The sequence below is a fragment of the Capra hircus genome, chromosome 12 (genome assembly GCF_001704415.2).
Source record: "Capra hircus breed San Clemente chromosome 12, ASM170441v1, whole genome shotgun sequence".
Taxonomy (NCBI): domain Eukaryota; kingdom Metazoa; phylum Chordata; class Mammalia; order Artiodactyla; family Bovidae; genus Capra; species Capra hircus.
In genome coordinates this window covers 20,246,026-20,263,961 of record NC_030819.1, presented here as the reverse complement: position 1 = coordinate 20,263,961, position 17,936 = coordinate 20,246,026, and the positions used below count along the sequence as shown (strand labels likewise).

At 39.6% G+C, this 17,936-nt stretch overlaps 1 protein-coding gene across 2 annotated transcripts in view; it reads left to right on the top strand.

The window, feature by feature from the left end:
• The window catches only part of GPC5 (glypican 5), a 1,608,220-nt gene that overhangs the window by 82,416 nt on the left and 1,507,868 nt on the right, over positions 1-17,936 (top strand). The gene's annotated exons all lie outside the window — the stretch shown is intronic.

The window sequence follows — 17,936 nt, the reverse complement described above, 5'->3', positions numbered from 1 at the left end:
TGATGTCCAACATTGGGGCCAAGTATTAAACCAAAAAATAATACCTCCTGCAGGATACTTGGCCTTAATTAATGCTAAACCCTAAGTACCTCTTACAATTTCTTCTGTTAGGGTTTGCCATAAACTTCATACATCATCCAGGCCTAAAAGGCAAAACCATTTTGTACTGGAACCTGGGTCAGCTAGAGACCTTGCTTTGGTTATATACCTGCCTCAAGTTTGATAACATCTTAAAGGACACAGTAGAAGGTTAAGACAGCAGAATATCCAAAATCCGAGAGCTCATCTGTCGCTATGACTCTATGGCAAAACTAACTCATTCTGGAAGAAATACCCCATGTCAGCTTTGCTTCTCAAAGTGTGACATAGGAACTAACAATGTATCATCATTTAGGGAATTGTTAGGAATGCAGATACCAGAGTCCATTCCAGGCTACTGCATCAGAATCTGTATTTTAATATGATCAGGTGATTTGAGGAACTAAAGAACCTCTTGATGAGGGTGAAAGAGGAGAGTGAAAAAGCTTGCTCTAAACTCAACATTAAGATCATGGCATTTGGTCCCATCACTTCATGGCAAATAGAAGGGGAAAAAGTGGAAACAGTAACAGGTTTTATGATTTTGGGCTCCAAAATCACTGTGGACAGTGACTGCAGCCATGAAGTTAAAAGATGCTTATTCCTTGAAAGAAAAACTATGAAAAACCTAGACAGCATTTTAAAACATGGAGATATCACTTTGCTGACAAAGGTCAGTAGAGTCAAAGCTATGGTTTTTCCAGCAGTCATGTATGGATGGGAGAGTTGGACCGTAAAGAAGGCTAAGTGCTGAAGAAATGATTCCTTCGAATTGTGGTGCTGAGGAAGACTCTTGAAAGTTCCCTGGACTGCAGGAAGATCACACCAATAATTCCTAAAAGAAATCAACCCTGAATATTCATTGGAAGGACTGTTGTTGAAGCTGAAACTATAATCCTTTGGCCACCTGATGTGAAGAGCCGAGTCATTGGAAAAGACTCTGATGCTGGGAAAGATTGAAGGCAGGAGGAGAAGGGGGCGACAGAGGATGAGATGGTTTGAGAGCATCACTGACTCAATGGACATGAGTTTGAGCAAACTCCAGGAGATAGTGAAGAACAGGAAAGCGTGGTGTGCTGTAGTCCATGGAGTCACAAAGAGTCAGACATGACTTAGTAACTGAACAACAGCAGGTGATTTGTACGCAGTAAGGAAAGCACTGCCTTAGATAATTTGAGCACAGGGAGTTCATGGAAATGGGAACCTCCTTAATTCCCAGGGATTTATCTCTACTGCTGCCGAGCTCCTTTCTGCTCTTTGATCTTACCAGCATGGCAACATGGATGTAATAGATCTATGTGGTGCCCTATGGTAAGAGAAATACTGCTCTCTTTCAAGTAATTGACAGCTATTTGTCATGATTCCTGTATATGAAGATAGACAAAAAGTTTGCTGTATAAAACACTGGGAGCACTATGAATTTGCTCCAATTAGAAAACCACATCTAGGATTGATTGTAGCTGAACTGAAGTCACCTTCTGATTGTGTTTGTTATAATCACAATAATAATTTTTATTTAGTCCAGTTAGCCTTGTCCTATAGTGTAGCTACTGAATTGAAACACAGCAATAAAAGATTCAAAGGAATTTGTTTTAACATAGATCTATGGTCTAATATAACTCCAAAGTTTGGGGATTCCTCTTTTTTGCAAGTTATAGCCATTAAGGTAAGAGTCCTTTTTGGTAAGTCTTAAAGGAGACGTCATGAGCTTCCCTGGTGGGTCAGTGGTAAAGAATTAGCCTGCCAATGCAGGAGACATGGTGAAAACTTATGGGCCATGTAGCTTAGTTTTACATTCTAGAACAGTGGCCTGCTGCCCTGAGCGTTCCACTTTTCCTGAAATGTGCTTGTGCCTTCATTATTCCTTGCCTTTGCACATACTGGTTAGAATAATATTTCATTACTCACTGGAACGTCTTACCTTTTCAAACTTCTCTTCTTTCAAGATTCAGTTCAAACGTTCCTGTCGGGTTTTCCTCGCTGTATTCATTTCTGAAACAAATTATTATAAACTAAGCAGCTTAACCTAATGGAAATTTATTTTCTCACAATTTCAGAGGCCACAGTCCAAATTCAAGATGTCAATAGGGCTGTATTCTAAAGAGATTCTATTTCTTGCTTTAGAGAGATTCTATTTCTTCTGGTTGCTCCAGGTGCTTCTTGGCTGTAACTGCATAACTCCAGTCTCTGCCTCCTTGTCACATGTCATGTGTCTTAGTGTCTTTGCCTCTTCTGTCTCCTATAAGTCATTGCATTTAGGGCCAACTGAGTGATCCAGGATGTTCTTCAAAGATGCTTTCCCCCCAAATAAGGTCGCTTTCACAAGTTCTAGGTGGACATGTCTTTACAGAGACCACTATTCAACCTCCTACATTCACCAAACCCACAGTTAATTTGTTCATTCATTCTTTCAATCATTGTGTGTTGAGTACTTAATGATCAGTTCCTCCTTATTCCACGTGACTTGGTTCATCTTTGTACTTTAGCATTTATGTCATTTATATTACATTAAATTTATATATTTACTTCTGCCCCACTAGGTTGGCAGGGGGAGGCTTCCCTGGTGACTCAGATGGTAAAGAATCTGCCTCCAATGTAGGAGTGAAGTGAAAGTGAAAGTGAAGTCGCTCAGTTGTGTCCAACTCTTTGCGACCCCATGGACGGTAACCTACCAGGCTCCGCGGTCCATGGGATTTTCCAGGCAAGAATACTGGAGTGGGCTGCCATTTCCTTCTCCAGGGGATCTTCCCAACCCAGGGATCAAACCCGGGTCTCCTGCATTGCAGACAGATTCTTTACTGTCTGAGCCACTAGGGAAACCCCCAATGTAGGAGACCTGGGTTTAATTCCTGGGTCAGGAAGATTCCCTGGAGTAGGGCATGGCAACCCACTCCAGTATTCTTGCCTGGGGAATCTCATGGACAGAGGAGCCTAGCGGGATACAGTCCATGGGGTTGCAAAGAGTTCGAAACACGACTGAATGACAGATACTTTCTTTGTTGGGAAGTCCCATGAAGAATAATATTTGATGTATCTTTTCTCATTGTTTGAAAATTGAAAGCTCTGGTTCATTGTCATTGTTTCCAGACACTTCTTCTTGGTGATCATAAGTTTTGGTGATTTAAATAACTTCCAAATGCTAACCTTTTGGCTACTGAATGTCCTTTCATCCAGTGATCTTTGGCTCTGTGTTCTCTCAACCATTCACTCCACGGACATAAACCCTGTCCTTATTACAAATAACTATGATGATTTCAAAATTTCAGATTCAAATATTGCATCTCTTAGGATCACCACCTGCTATTTTCCCCAGATGCTTTTTTTGTGAAAAGTGAAAGTGAAGTCACTCAGTCATGTCTGACTCTTTGCCATCCTATGGACTATAGCCCACCATGCTTCTCAGTCCCTGGGATTATCCAGGCAAGAATACTAGAGTGGGTTGCCATTTCTTTCTCCAGGGGATCTTCCCACCCCAGGCATTGATCTCAGGTCTCCTGCATTGCAGGCAGACTCTTTACTGTCTAAACCACCAGGGAATCCCCTTCGTTTGTTCATAACTTCTTAATTCCTTAACATCATTGATTCAGCCCTCCTTTCACCATTGTTCTCAGCCCTCATGCTTCTCCTTATCTAAGCAGATTTTCTGCCATTATAGTCACTCTCTCACAGTCTCCTTTTTTACTTTGTCGTATTCCATTTCTCTTTTGCACCATTTTTTTTTCTTTTCTTAGACCCATCATTATACTAACAGGTTCTTATTTCTCACGTTAAAATATCTTTTGCAGAGATTCTCCCCCCGCCACCTACCCCGGCAACCTTTGCAAGATATCTTTAAAAAGGCTGTCTGCATCCTTCATTTCTCTCTGTTCTACTCTCTTTTGAATCTATATTGCAACAGACTTTCACCTGTGCCACTTAAAGGAAACACTTCTTATCAACATCCCCAATGATCTCCACATTGATAACTTCATTTTTCTGTTTTCATCTTAAATGACTTGTCAGCAGCACATGGGGAGAAGGCAATGGCACCCCATTCCAATACTCTTGCCTGGAAAATCCCATGGATGGAGGAGCCTGGTAGGCTGCAGTCCATGGGATCGCGAAGGGTCAGACACAACTGAGTGACTTCACTTTCACTTTTCACTTTCATGCGTTGGAGAAGGAAATGGCAACCCACTCCAGTGTTCTTGCTTGGAGAATCCCAGGGATGGGGGAGCCTGGTGGACTGCTGTCTATGGGGTCGCACAGAGTTGGACATGACTGAAGTGACTTAGCAGCAGCAGCAGCACATGACAGAGTGATTACTCCCTTCTCTTTGATATTTCTTTTCTCACTTGTGTTCCAGCACCTTTTCTTGGTTTTTCTCTTCTCTTCCTGCCTGGCTGACTTTCCTTTGTCTCCTTTGCTGGTTCCTCCTCATCTGTTGCAATGTTATCTCTAAATTGCACCAAGGCTCAGTCCTTATTTTTCCTCCTCTTTCCACGTCTACTCACTTTTTAGGGTGCAAATGCAAGTGTTAGTCATTCAGTTGTGTCCAACTCTTTGTGACCCCATGAATTGTAGCCCGCCTGGCTCCTCTGTCCGTGGGTATTCCTAGACAAGAATATTGGAGTGGGATGCCATTCCCTTCTCCAGGGGATCTTCTTGACCCAGAGATTGAACCTGGGTCTCCTGCATTGTAGGTAGATTCTTTTTTTTTTAAATTTTTATTTTTACTTTATTTTACTTTACAATACTGTATTGGTTTTGCCATACATTGACATGAATCCACCACGGGTGTACATGCATTCCCAAACATGAACCCCCCTCCCACCTCCCTCCCCATAACATCTCTCTGGGTCATCCCCGTGCAGCAGCCCCAAGCATGCCTGCATCAGACATAGACTGGCGGTTCGATTCTTACATGACAGTATACATGTTTCAATGCCATAATCATCCCACCCTCTCCCTCTCCCTCTGAGTCCAAAAGTCCGCTATACACATCTGTGTCTTTTTTGCTGTCTTGCATACAGGGTCATCATTGCCATCTTTCTAACTCTCAAGAGTCTTCTCCAACACCACAGTTCAAAAGCATCAATTCTTCGGCACTCAGCCTTCTTCACAGTCCAACTCTCACATCTATACATGACCGCAGGAAAAACCATAGCTTTGACTAGACAGACCTTAGTCAGCAAAGTAATGTCTCTGCTTTTGAATATGCTGTCTAGGTTGGTCATAACTTTCCTTCCAAGGAGTAAGCGTCTTTTAATTTCATGGCTGCAATCACCATCTGCAGTGATTTTGGAGCCACCCAAAATAAAGTCTGACACTGTTTCCACTGTTTCCCTATCTATTTCCCATGAAGTGATGGGACCGGATGCCATGATCTTCGTTTTCTGAATGTTGAGCTGGAAGCCAACTTTTTCACTCTCCTCTTTCACTTTCATCAAGAGGCTTTTTAGTTCCTCTTCACTTTCTGCCATAAGGGTGGTGTCATCTGCATATCTGAGGTGATTGATATTTCTCCTGGCAATCTTGATTCCAGCTTGTGCTTCTTCCAGCCCAGCATTTCTCATGAGGTACTCTGCATAGAAGTTAAATAAGCAGGGTGACAATACACAGCCTTGACGTACTCCTTTTCCTATTTGGAACCAGTCTATTGTTCCATGTCCAGTTCTGACTATTGCTTCCTGACCTGCATATAGGTTTCTCAAGAGGCAGGTCAGGTGGTCTGGTATTCCCATCTCTCTTAGAATTGTCCACAGTTTATTGTGATCCACACAGTCAAAAGCTTTGGCTTAGTCAATAAAGCAGAAATAGATGTTTTTTTCTGGAACTCTCTTGCTTTTTCCATGATCCAGCGGATGTTGACAATTTGATCTCTGGTTCCTCTGCCTTTTCTAAAACCACCTTGAACATCTGAAAGTTCACAGTTCACGTATTGCTGAAGCCTGGCTTGGAGAATTTTGAGCATTACTTTACTAGCATGTGAGATGAGTGCAATTGTGTGGTAGTTTGAGCGTTCTTTGGCATTGCCTTTCTTTGGAATTGCAATGAAAGCTGACATTTTCTAGTCCTGTGGCCACTGCTGAGTTTTCCAAATTTGGTGGCATATTGAGTGCAGCACTTTCACAGCATAATCTTTCAGGATTTGAAATAGCTCAACTGGAATTCCATTACCTCCACTAGCTTTGTTCATAGTGATGCTTTCTAAGGCCCATTTGACTTCACATTCCAGGATGTCTGGCTCTAGGTGAGTGATCACACCATCGTGATTGTCTAGGTCGTGAAGATCTTTTTTATATAGTTCTGTGTATTCTTGCCACCTCTTCTTACTATCTTCAGCTTCTGTTAGGTCCATACCATTTCTGTCCTTTATCGAGCCCATCTTTGCATGAAATGTTCCCTTGGGATCTCTAATTTTCTTGAAGAGATCTCTAGTCTTTCCCATTCTGTTCTTTTCCTCTATTTCTTTGCATTGATCGCTGAAGAAGGCTTTCTTATCTCTTCTTGCTATTCTTTGGAACTCTGCATTCAGATGCCTATATCTTTCCTTTTCTCCTTTGTTTTCGCCTCTCTTCTTTTCACAGCTATTTTTAAGGCCTCTCCAGACAGCCATTTTGCTTTTTTGCATTTCTTTCCCATGGGGATGGTCTTGATCCCTGTCTCCTGTACAATGTCACGATCCTCATTCCATAGTTCATCAGGCACTCCATCTATCAGATCTAGTCCCTTAAATCTATTTCTCACTTCCACTGTATAATCATAAGGGATTTGATTTAGGTCATACTTGAATGGTCTAGCGGTTTTCCCTACTGTCTTCAATTTAAGTCTGGCCTAAAGGAGCTATCCCATGTTGAAGGTCAGGAAGGTCGGCAGTGAGGAGATACCCTTCATCCAAGGTAAGGAGCAGTGGCTGTGCTTTGCTGGAGCAGCGTGAAGAGATACCCTTCGCCCAAGGTAAGAGAAGCCCAAGTAAGATGGTAGGTGTTGTAAGAGGGCTTCAGAGGGCAGACACACTGAAACCATACTCACAGAAAACTAGTCAATCTAATCACACTAGGACCACAGCCTTGTCTAACTCAATGAAACTAAGCCATGCCCATGGGGCAACCCAAGATGGGCGGGTCATGGTGGAGAGGTCTGACAGAATGTGGTCCACTGGGAAGGGAATGGCAAACCACTTCAGTATTCTTGCCTTGAGAACCCCATGAACAGTATGAAAAGGCAAAATGATAGGATACTGAAAGAGGAACTCCCCAGGTCAGTAGGTGCCCAATATGCTGCTGGAGATCAGTGGAGAAATAACTCCAGAAAGAATGAAGGGATGGAGCCAAAGCAAAAACAATACCCAGCTGTGGATGTGACTGGTGATAGAAGCAAGGTCCGATGCTGTAAAGAGCAATATTGCATAGGAACCGGGAATGTCAGGTCCATGAATCAAGGCAAATTGGAAGTGGTCAAACAAGAGATGGCAAGGGTGAACGTCGACATTCTAGGAATCAGCGAACTAAAATGGACTGGACTGGGTGAATTTACCTCAGATGACCATTATATCTAATACTGCAGGCAGGAATCCCTCAGAAGAAATGGAGTAGCCATTATGGTCAACAAAAGAGGCCAAAATGCAGTACTTGGATGCAATCTCAAAAATGACAGAATGATCTCTGTTCGTCTCCAAGGCAAACCATTCAGTAGCACAGTTCAGTTCAGTTCAGTCACTCAGTCGTGTCCGACTCTTTTGCAACCCCATGAATCGCAGCACGCCAGGTTCCCCTGTCCATCACCAACTCCCGGAGTTCACCCAGACCCACGTCCATAGAGTCAGTAATCCAAGTCTATGCCCCAACCAGTAATGCTGAAGAAGCTGAAGTTGAACGGTTCTATGAAGACCTACAAGACCTTTTAGAACTAACACCCAAAAAAGATGTCCTTTTCATTATAGGGGACTGGAATGCAAAAGTAGGAAGTCAAGAAACACCTGGAGTAACAGGCAAATTTGGCCTTGGAATGTGGAATGAAGCAGGGCAAAGACTAATAAAGTTTTGCCAAAAAAATGCACTAGTCATGGCAAACACCCTCTTCCAACAACACAAGAGAAGACTCTACACATGGACATTACCAGATGGTCAACACTGAAATCAGACTGATCATATTCTTTGCAGCCAAATATGGAGAAGCTGTATATAGTCAACAAAAACAAGACCAGGAGCTGACTGTGGCTCAGATCATGAGCTCCTTATTACCAAATTCAGACTCAAATTGAAGAAAGTAGGGAAAACCGCTAGACCATTCAGGTATGACCTAAATCAAATCTGTTCTAGAGTAATCCTTAATTCTGTTCTTTTTCTCACACCTCTACCTAAACTGTGCATATGTTCTTGGCTCTAGTCAATATCTATCATTTGACTTTGTCTTATCCCACCCACTGCTACCAGACTAGTGTAAGCCATCATTATTTTTTAGAGTCTTATGCTCTGTTGACTGTCTCCCCTTTACTCTCCTCAGATCCCTGCAGAAAAAAATCTTAAAAAGAAAAAGACAGACTGCAGGGATCTGAGGAGAGAAAAGGGGAGACAGTCAACACAGCATAAGACTCTCAAAAATAATAATGGCTTGCACTAGTCTGGTAGCAGTGGGAGGGATAAGACACAGTCAAATGATAGATACATTTTGACTAGAGCCAAGAGCATATGTACAGTTTAGGCAGAGGTATGAGAGAAAGAACAGAATCAAGGATTACTCTAGAATCGAATTTCCATTATCTAAGAAAGGGAGATTTTTCAGGGAAACAACCCCCTGAATTGGAAAGCGAACTCTTAACCACTGGACCACCAGGGAAGTCCCCACTGTAGGCTAGTCTTCATACAGCAGCCTGGGGGAGAGTGGGGAGTGGCTTTTATCTGTGAGCTTATGTTACTCCTCTGCTCAGATCCTTTCAGCAGCTCCCATTTCACTAGGGTCAGTGAGCCTTACAAGGCTCTGCTCAATCCGGGCATCTCTCTTGACATCATCTGTGACTAGTCTCCTGTATTCTCACTCTGTTCTGGCCACAGTGGCCTCCTGACTTTTTTTTCTCTCCAGCACATTAGCTGCTACTTCAGGGCTTTGACATTTGCTCTTTTCTTTGCTTTTCCCCAAGGAAGCTTGCAAAGCTTTGCTTTTTATTGTAATGTCTTCTCTGATTTCTCTATTTAATATTGTGTTCCCCAAAACTCCCTTCTGAAGTGGGAAAACAAAGAAATACTGGTAATGAATGACTCATAATCTTTTTCAGCTAAATCTAAATGGAGAATAATAATGTGAATGGGAAACAGCATTAATAGGAAGAACCAATTCTTAAAGTTGCATTCTGTAAAGCAATAAAAATGAAAACTTGAAACTAAAATTACAAACTATCAGCATATGCATTCTAGGAATACTTAGTAACTGCTATGTTCTTTGAGTTGGGTCTTCTGGCATGGGGATGACCCAGAGAGATGTTGTGGGGAGGGAGGTGGGAGGGGGGTTCATGTTTGGGAACGCATGTAAGAATTAAAGATTTTAAAATTAAAAAAAAAAAAAAAGAATTAGGGACCTAAATGTAAAACTAGAAGCCATAAAACTGTAAGAAGAAAAAAGGGCCCTCTTTGACATAAACCATATCATTTTTTGGGGGGTGGGATTTGGCTCCTGAAGCAAAAAAGATAAAACTTAAAATAAGCAAGTGAGAACTAATTAAACTTAAAAGCATATCAAAGGAAATCACTAAAAACAAAAAAAAAAAGGAGAAAATGGCCTACTGAATGGAAGAAAATATTTGCAACTAATATGGATAAGGAGTTAATATCCAAATAAGAAAACAGCCCGTACAACTCAATATCAAAAAAGCAAGGAACATGATTCAAAAATGAGCAGAAGAGTTTTAATACATTTTATTTATATATACCAACCCATAATAGAGTATTTATGTCCTTCATGAGAGGACATAGTGTCAACAGAACTGAGAAAATATTCAGAAAAGTCTCTAGGTTTTATGTTGGAATTATCAGTAAGATTAGGTGCTACTTATTTGTGATATTTAACCTTCACAGTTATTTCTTAATTTTTCAGGGTAGTATATAGAGCCGATGTTTCCTTCATTAGTCACTATGTGTCTGCCAAAATTATTATAAAACACCTTTTATTGTTAAAGCAATCAATATTATAATATCTTGTTTAAACATTAGCTCTTATTGCTTTCCTATTAAAGAAAAGGGGGGCTATTTGCAGTCCTCATCCAAGGATCGCCTCAGTCACAGAACATGTAGGCTCTACCATCCTGTTTACTGATTTGAATCAGTATTCCATTATACCCCATATAATCAGAAGCTAGCATTTAGCAGTCATTGGAAAGACACCATTGAATAAAAAATTTTAAATAGTAAAAAAAAAAAAAAAAAAAATTTCCTTAATAATCAGTTTTCTTCATCCTTTACACTCCCTTTTTATTACATACTTACTGCTTCTCTGCTTGTTTTCTTCATACACATGTAACATACATATATGTTTTATATATATATAAACATTGAATATATTTTTTTCTGTCCTCTAGGTTTTTTTTAAAGATATTTAAAACCAATAATGGCCCTTTATGAAACAATACTTGCTATAACTACTAAGAAAGATGTATGGCCATTTATAATTACTCCTTACAGTTTTATACATAGATCTAGCTTTGAGTCGTTTTTAATCGTATTTCTGTCCAAACAAACCTGATTTAAAATCTTTCTGTAGGTTATTATGTGTCAGATATCTTACTGAAGTCAGATATAGTTTATGCTTCTGATCTTTTTTTTTTTTTTTTCAACCAGCAAATTCTCTGCTATAAAGGGGGGAAAAAAAGCCATCAAATTAGCCTGGCCTGGCAACTTTGTTCGTTCCTGTGCTATTCTCTGAATAATGGCTCATTATTTCTCTACTTGTTCTAATTCCTTTAGAAAAGATGACACAATAATTTTTTTAGTTGTTTTAAATATTTCTTTCTTCCCTTCATGCTCTAAATTCATATATTTATTGCATTTAGCTTGATTTTATAATTGCAGCATGCAGTCATTTCATAACTATGTACACATTAATCTGCACAAATTAGTTCATAAAATCAATACCATTCTTCATTAAGTAGCATATAATTAAGCACTGTGTTGAAGAGTTGAAGGTAAAAACCTGGAAATATTGCTCTGTCTGAAATGCAGGCAACCATTTTGGAATTGTGTTTGATGATATTAATGGTGATAATTTTAAAGATGTAAATTTAATCTATAAAGTAGAAATGGGAATAAGTTATTTCCTGGGTCCCTCAATTTTTATTTTAATATGTAAGCTTTTCATCTGTCTGATGCTCTCCAGTGACTTTTTTTCTGTGCAGAGTTAACAGATTTTTATTGTTTTTACATATTTAGAAGAATATAATCCAATGTTCATCTCAATTTTCCATGTTTTCTTATATTTCCATTACCAGTTCTAGTTGTAGGGTGACCAGCAATCAGTTTGCTCAGGGCTGACCTAGTTTTAGCAATGAAATACCTGCATCTTGAGAATCTCTTAGTTCTAAGCAAACCAGGAGTTTTGTGAACCTGTGGTTCTGGATACTAGTATGTCCTATAGAAACCTGGAAGAAAAGGGAAACAGACTACTCTGAGCACTTAGTTCTGAGATGTAAACTTTTCTTCTTTTTAAAGCATGCTTATGGTAGGAACTTACATGTTCATGGATCGGAAGAATCAATATAGTGAAAATGAGTATACTACCCAAAGCAATTTACAAATTCAATGCAATCCCTGTCAAGCTACCAGCCACATTTTTCACAGAACTAGAACAAATAATTTCAAGATTTGTATGGAAATACAAAAAACCTCGAATAGCAAAAGCAATCTTGAGAAAGAAGAATGGAACTGGAGGAATCAACTTGCCTGACTTCAGGCTCTACTACAAAGCCACAGTCATCAAGACAGTATGGTACTGGCACAAAGACAGACATATAGATCAATGGAACAAAATAGAAAGCCCAGAGATAAATCCACACACATATGGACACCTTATCTTTGACAAAGGAGGCAAGAATATACAATGGAGTAAAGACAATCTCTTTAACAAGTGGTGCTGGGAAAACTGGTCAACCACTTGTAAAAGGATGAAACTAGATCACTTTCTAACACTGTACACAAAAATAAACTCAAAATGGATTAAAGATCTAAATGTAAGATCAGAAACTATAAAACTCCTAGAGGAGAACATAGGCAAAACACTCTCAGACATAAATCACAGCAGGATCCTCTATGATCCACCTCCGAGAATTCTGGAAATAAAAGCAAAAATAAACAAATGGGATCTAATTAAAATTAAAAGCTTCTGCACAACAAAGGAAACTATAAGCAAGGTGAAAAGACAGCCTTCTATATGGGAGAAAATAATAGCAAATGAAGCAACTGACAAACAACTAATCTCAAAAATATACAAGCAACTTCTGCAGCTCAATTCCAGAAAAATAAATGACCCAATCAAAAAATGGGCCAAAGAACTAAATAGACATTTCTCCAAAGAAGACATATTGATGGCTAACAAACACATGAAAAGATGCTCAACATCACTCATTATTAGAGAAATGCAAATCAAAACCACAATGAGGTACCACTTCACACCAGTCAGAATGGCTGTGATCCAAAAATCTGCAAGCAATAAATGCTGGAGAGGGTGTGGAGAAAAGGGAACCCTCCTACACTGTTGGTGGGAATGCAAACTAGTACAGCCACTATGGAGAACAGTGTGGAGATTCCTTAAAAAATTGCAAATAGAACTACCTTATGACCCAGCAATCCCACTGCTGGGCATACACACCGAGGAAACCAGAATTGAAAGAGACACATGTACCCCAATGTTCATCGCAGCACTGTTTATAATAGCCAGAACATGGAAACAACCTAGATGTCCATCAGCAGATGAATGGATAAGAAAGCTGTGGTACATATACACAATGGAGTATTACTCAGCCATTAAAAAGAATTACATTTGAATCAGTTCTGATGAGATGGATGAAACTGGAGCCGATTATACAGAGTGAAGTAAGCCAGAAAGAAAAACACCAATACAGTATACTAACACATATATATGGAATTTAGGAAGATGGCAATGACGACCCCGTATGCAAGACAGGAAAAAAGACACAGATGTGTATAACGGACTTTTGGACTCAGAGGGAGAGGGTGGGATGATTTGGGAGAATGGGAATTCTAACATGTATACTCTCATGTAAGAATTGAATCGCCAGTCCATGTCTGACGTAGGGTGCGGCTTGCTTGGGGCTGGTGCATGGGGATGACCCAGAGAGATGTTGTGGGGAGGGAGGTGGGAGGGGGGTTCATGTTTGGGAACACATGTAAGAATTAAAGATTTTAAAATTTAAAAAATTAAAAAATAAAAAAAAATAAGTGATGAAACAAACAAACAAAAAAAAAACCCATAAAATAACTTGTAATTCTGCTATTTAGACATAAATTTCTGAACCCTCTGGTGACTGCTCCATCACCATTTTCTGGCATTATTTAGATCTTACTATCCTGGTGGCTTAGTGGTAAAGAATCTATCTGCCAATGCAGGGGACTTGGGTTTGATTCCTGGCTTGGGAAGATCCCCTAAAGAAGGGAATTGGTTACCTACTCCAGTATTCTTGCCTGGAGAATTCCATGGAAAAAGGAACCTAGTGGGCTACAGTCCATGGGGTCTCAAAAGAGTCGAATACAACGCAGTGACTAAACTGCATTAGCAATAGTTTACATCGTTCTCTTTGTTTTTATTGTAACATAAGTGTTTATTTTGATGTTAACATTTCTTTAACATTTTTTTGATGTTAACATTTTAGTAGACAAAATGTGGTCCACTAGAGAAGGGAATGGCAAACCACTTTAGTGTTCTTGCCTTGAGAACCCCATGGACAGTATGAAAAGGCAAAAAGATAGTATACTGGAAGATAAACTCCCCAGGTCGGTAGGTGCCCAATATGCTGTTGGAGATCAGTGGAGAACTAACCCCAGAAAGAATGAAGAGATGGAGCGAAAGTAAAAACAACACCCAGTTGTGGATGTGACTGGTGATAGAAGCAAAGTCAAATGCTGTAAGAGCAATTTTGCATAGGAACCTGAAATGTTAGTTTCATGAATTAAGACAAATTCAGTTCAGTTCAGTCGCTCAGTCGTGTCTGACTCTTTGAGACATCATGAACCGTGGCATGCCAGGCCTCCCTGTCTATCACCAACTCCCGGAGTCCACCCAAACCCATGTCTATTGAGTCGGTGATGCCATCCAACCATCTCATCCTCTGCCACCCCTTCTCCTCCTGCCATCAGTCTTTCCCAGCATCAGGGTCTTTTCCAATTTGTTTATTTGGTGTCTGTCTGTATCTGTGGGCAGCATGCTCCATGAGAGCAGTCCTGGGTTCTGTATTCAGTATTCATTTGTGCTTAATACTTTCTCTTCCATAAACTCTTAGCTAACCTCTTGGATCATGCTGTTGCTTCCCTTTTGTTCTTTGCTCACACACAGGCTTCTCAGGCAAGCTTTCTGTCTCTTCTATATCAAATAGACCCCATTTCCACATTCACCATCGTTTATACCCTGATTTTTCTTGATAGCATTGATGGTTTTTTAATGTGCTTGATTGTCTGTATCTTACCATTAGTATGTATGTTCTCAAGGATAGGGACTTTGTTTCCTGCACCGCTCTGTCCTTAGACATCAGGATGATTCCTGGCACGTAGCATTTATCAATATTTGATGAGTGAAAGTGGATGGCTCAACAGGTAAAGAATGCACCTGCAATGCAGGAGACACAGGAGAGGTGGGTTTGATCCCTGGGTCAGGAAGATCCCCTGGAGAAGGAAATGGCAACCCACTCCAGTATGCTTACCTGAAAAATCCCATGGGCAGAGGAGCCTGGTGGACTACTGTCCAAAGGCTTGCAAAGAGTTGGACATGACTGAGTACCCATGCATATATATATAACTGAATGGATAGAAGTAGAAAAGTCTCTTTTGCCAGGCAGGAGCTTTGGTCAGCCAGTCTGATCATCTGATTCTTCCTCTTGGTGAATCCTACCTTTTTCTTGTGATCCACATGAGAGAAGATTCACTGATAGCTCAGTTGATAAAGAAACCACCTGCAATGCAGGAGGCCCCAGTTCGATTTCTGGGTTAGGAAGATGCACGGAAGAAGGGATAAGCTACCTACGCAATATTCTTGGGCTTCCTTGTTGGCTTAGCTGGTAAAGAATCCATCTGCAATGTGGGAGACTTGGGTTCGATCCATGGGTTGGGAAAATCCCCTGGAGAAGGGAAAGGCTACCCACTCCAGTATTCTGGTCTGGAGAATTCCAAGAACTATATTGTCCATGAGGTCACAAAGAACTGGACAACACTGAGCAGCTTTCACTTTCACATGAGATGGATGTTGAAGAGGATTCACTCACAAGGAGCAGTACCTAAGATTGTATACAAGCAGACCTAAAAAGAAATAGCATCATAATTGGATGATCACCCTTGTATTTAAACACTGAGTTGTTTAAATACAACTGCACTGAGTATGCTTTCACCATCCTTGGAACTTCAAGATGCTTTTCTAGATTTCCATAAACCCGCATGCTGGTAGTCAGGGTCTTATGTCCCCTCTACCTTCTAGACTTTGAACTCCCTGTGTATAACTCTGTACTGTGCTGCATCAACCCAGATGTGAATCTCAACGTTTTTTTCAAGTTTAACAAAATAGAAACTAAAATAAACCAACCAATCACTGCTCCTCTAAGTAAGTTACAACTCTTTCTTGCTGTTTCCATCTTTCAACATTTTGTTAACCATCCTTGTCTTTTCTTCTTCTTTGCCCTTTAAGCTGTTTTGTTTCACACACTTGTCATTTTCCTAGAGTTTTGATGGGATATTCATGTCCTGTAACTTTAAAAAAAAAGTGATAATAACTTCCTAGATACTCTTATCCTCTCCAGTATAGTCTTTTAATGAAATCTCTGATAACATCAAGGTATTAAGCAGTTTAAAAGTACTGATATATAATTTTATTTAGCTTTCTCTTTGTAAAATGGAATTTGTGTGTTTCTATTTGGTGATATAGACTTTGTATAGGTTTCCTGATTTAACAGTTCTTGGCAGCTCCATTGGGCATACATCCATATATCTCTATAGAAGAGAAAATTGAGGATCAAAGAAGTGTATTTCTTTGCTTGAGATTGGAGAGTAAATAAGTAGCATATTTAAGTCAAGGCTTCTGGCTCCCAAGTCCATGCTCTTCACTGCATACCATTTTTCCCCCTTAGGAATAAAGTTGTTAGTCTTTAAAGATGAGTAATTATTTTATTAGTTTAACTAGAGGTTCATAAAGGTAATTCTAAACAGAAGCATTTAAGATTGAGAAGAGAGTAAAAAACAGAGCAACGCTTTTGTTATCCTCCCAGCATCAGCCTCTTTACTTAATGTTTAAGACCATTAATCTTGCTCTCTTGTTTCTTTGGGTTTTAGTAATGAGTTTCCTTGTTCTATTGCAGTATAGTCCAGTTTCCCAATATTTTATCTTGATATCTCTTGCTCATCCTATTAACAGGATACTGGAAGATATCACAAAATTGCATAAAATTCTGAAAGCATGAAAGAGCTATATGCCAATAAGCTCTTTGAGTTTAGGGATAATATAGAAGCAAAGTAGTTAACAGACAAAAAAGTAAAATTTACTTCCATATGATGAAGTGGAAAGCACTCTAAAACCAGAGTGTTTGAGAAAGGCAAAAGATTTAAATCAAGTTATAGAAAGAATGAATAAAATATTTTTAAGCATATTTAAAATGAAAGTGCATAAATGTCATTATAAATTTTAAAATATAGTAGATTATCCATGGGAGACTTTTATTAATAACTTAGATCATAAAACATGATGTTCTGAGTTTTTCATACTTATTACACTAACTGATATTTGCTTATTACTGCTATTCACCAAATGAGAGCTTAAGTACTATTATAAAAATGAAATTTGTCCACTGTAAGAAAAAAATTTAAAAATAGAATGAATATCATTGTCCCTTAATTCCCACTTTAGTCCCAAGCTAAATGTAATTAGTATTTTGCTATATACCTTCTTGTATATACCAAATATGCATATATCTGACTGAAATACTTACAAGCAAGCACTCATATATCAAAATGAAATTATGTTGTATATGCTTTTCTGTGGAAAATTCTGAAAGAGATGGGAATACCAGACCACCTGGCCTGCCTCTTGAGAAACATATATGCAAGTCAGGAAGCAACAGTTAGAACTGGACATGGAACAACAGACTGGTTCCAAATAGGAAAAGGAGTACGTCAAGGCTGTATATTGTCACCCTGCTTATTGAACTTCTATGCAGAGTACATCATGAGAAACGCTGGACTGGAAGAAGCACAAGCTGGAATCAAGACTGCAGGGAGAAATATCAATCACCTCAGATATGCAGATGACACCACCCTTATGGCAGAAAGTGAAGAGGAACTAAAAAGCCTTTGATGAAAGTGAAAGAGGAGAGTGAAAAAGTTGGCTTCCAGCTCAACATTCAGAAAACGAAGATCATGGCATCCGGTCCCATCATTCCATGGGAAATAGATAGGGAAACAGTGGAAACAGCATCAGACTTTATTTTAGGGGGCTCCAAAATCACTGTAGATGGTGATTGCAGCCATGAAATTAAAAGACGCTTACTCCTTGGAAGGAAAGTTATGACTAACCTAGATAGCATATTCAAAAGCAAGACATTTCTTTGCCAACAAAGGTCCATCTAGTTTCAAGGCTATGGTTTTTCCTGTGATTATATATGGATGTGAGAGTTGGACTGT